The sequence below is a fragment of the Rutidosis leptorrhynchoides genome, chromosome 7 (genome assembly GCF_046630445.1).
Source record: "Rutidosis leptorrhynchoides isolate AG116_Rl617_1_P2 chromosome 7, CSIRO_AGI_Rlap_v1, whole genome shotgun sequence".
NCBI lineage: Eukaryota > Viridiplantae > Streptophyta > Magnoliopsida > Asterales > Asteraceae > Rutidosis > Rutidosis leptorrhynchoides.
Window position 1 is genome coordinate 246,540,043 of NC_092339.1, and position 2,954 is coordinate 246,542,996.

The window sequence follows — 2,954 nt, forward strand, 5'->3', positions numbered from 1 at the left end:
TCGTCTATTTATATTGTGCGGAGCCTAAATTTACTTTTACTTTCTAAGGTGTAGAAGGTGTAAGTTAACCTAATGTCGTGTTTTTTTATGGATTAACGAATTGAATATCAAGTGGATAATTGTCTTTTGGTTAAATTACCTGGATAAAAGATAGTAGTTGGTTTTAGCTAAAAGTCCTAAGTGCAGAAAGGTAAATAAATGGAAGGATATCCGGAGTATGCAGATCAGGGAAATGTTGACCAAGATATCAGTATTGGGTTAGGGAAAGGTAATTATGCTTATGTTAAGACTATGCTTGGAATGATGTAGATCTGGTTGGATGAGCCAATTACACAGACCTACTTGTCTCTGAACTCTCGGAGTTCTCTTTGAGCAGTGAGAAGTATGTCACTTGGTCGTATAATTGAAGGGTAGCTATACCTTAGAGGTAATTCTTAGTAAAGTACTAGATTTATTAGTGAGTTAAGCTCTAATCCTAACCCTCGTTATCAGTTTGGTTGACTGAATAACAACGTGCTGTGTCGATTGAACACTGATCACAAACAAAAGGAATCCATCGGTTTAAGTTGGCAAAATCTTAAATCAAAACTAACAACCATTCCATCATACTAATGAGATCATATCAATTCAAACATTATACAGCATTACAGTTGATATACTGATAGTAAAGCAGATAGAAACCTAATGAATACCTAAACGGTTGATATGACTAAAACCTAGGGCAACAATCAAACAAGAAGATGCAATAGGCTTGGGTCATACAGTGAAGGCACTAATTAGATCTTAACAGCTCCTAAGAAGTGTCTTCGGAACAGTCAATAGGCATACTAGGTTATTCATGTCTCAATTCCTAAGTTCCGTGTCCTAAAAGCGCATTAAATGCCTCTCGGGAACTCCGACCATACCGAGTTCATTGAATCTTCAGATACATTATAACCAGGGGTCTTAATCCTATGAAGTAGCTAATTTTATATAGGTGGACAAATCCTGATCACAACCTAGGTTGGTCAATCCTTAAGATGCTAGCATACAAATCTATCAGACTTCCTAGTTCAGTATTATAACAGTAATCGTACTATATTAACATAATTACGCTAACCCAAACTTCTATCATGGAAACATACAGATTAATTAAGCTATCATGGTAATATCGGAACACATCATTAAACATAAAAATTAAGAACACATGTTTAATACAAAAGACAAGCGTTTCGGATAAAAACCTGAAAAGACCGAAGAAATCTGCCCGAGATCGCAGGGACTCGCCGGGATATCCTCCGGAAAAAAAAAGCTAAGCTAACTACTACTAAACACTAAATAAAAACTTGAAAATATGAAATGAATTACAAATTGAGTGTGTTTTGAAATGGATGGAGAAAGCTCTTTAAATAGACTTGAAATTTGTCTGCAAACGGCTGGCAGGCCGTTTGGCAAGCCATTTGCAGGGCCCGTTTGCTAAGGAAAGCCGTTTAATGAGGCCGTTTTCTCTGACCGTTTGGCAGGCCATTTGGCAAGCCGTATGGCAAGCCGTTTGCTATGCCTGGTCAGCTTGATTTCACTGGATCGTAACTTGATTTCTTGTCTTTCACCGTTTTTGCTCTAGAATCTTCATTTTAGCTCCGTTTTACTTGATTCTTTTTGCATCGCCTTCGTAATTACTTAATCTACAAAATCAACCGAAAAAGCGATAATTTTACCGAAAAATTTTTAATATTTATTGTTCTAGGACTTAATATTGTTGATAAAAATGTGACTTTTTGGCCGATATCAAATACCCCACACTTGGCTTTGCTTGTCCTCAAGCAAAAAGCGGGAATATAAGGATCTTCCTAATAGATTCTCCCTTGCCCCACCCGTAGATCTTTTTATTATGCCTTCATCAGAAGCAGGCACATCTTTCGAAAGTATTAGAAAAAGTTTTGAGCTTCGATGATTTGGTCGCTAGATTTCAATTGCGTCCTTAGTGAAAAAGGCGTACTTTTCAACTCACAGATGTAGAGTATACATGATCAGGCTCCTCACTAGCGGGTCACTCATATCACTCAAGTGTTAAGGGTGTCCTATTCTAATTGTATTGTCGCTCAGAAGCCAGTCGTTTAACAGTTCTCATCATAGGCTTGGTAAAGTATCGATATCTCCACCAGTTAAGTAAGGACGACACTGATCTTCTTCCTAAGCATTCTTTCAAGAGGAAGACGGGTTATAAGGTTTGGTCGGGAAATTTATGGATTTGGTGAAAGGTATCCAGATCTATTGATTTTTTGAGAGAATTGATAGACTTTGATTCTTCAGAGTATCCATTTTTGGATAGAGAACGGCCTGGAATCCGTAAAAGTTTTCTTCAGAAGAGGCGAATTTTGCTAAGATTTTGTCTAGAATTTTCTTTAGCTCTTTCTGCATCCTTCTTCAGGGCAACTTCTCGGGTTTTTCTTTGCCTTATTCATAGGGACTTTGCTCTTTCATCGAACATATATATATATATATATATATATATATATATATATATATATATATATATATATATATATATATATATATATATATATATATATATATATATATATATATATATATATATATATATATATATATATATATATATATATATATATATATATATATATATATATATATATATATTTCGGCATACCCTTTCTTCATAAGTTTTGTCTTTCGTTCCTGGTGCCCAGAGAGGAAGTGATAATCCACTGAAAATAGGTCTTTGACCTATCAAAAACAATCAGGGGTTCGGAATCTTTCCACAAGTGCTTTTGAAGCGAATTTGATCGATCTATCTCTTTATTAATCTCTGGATCTTTTGATGAGTGGAAAGGGGAGTGAAGGTAAATGGTGTATTTGGGAGTGAATTTGGGGTGAATATATCTGATTCATCAACTCTTTATGTGAGTTGGTCGGTTTAAATTGCGTGGAGTGGAAACGGAAACAGATGGCTT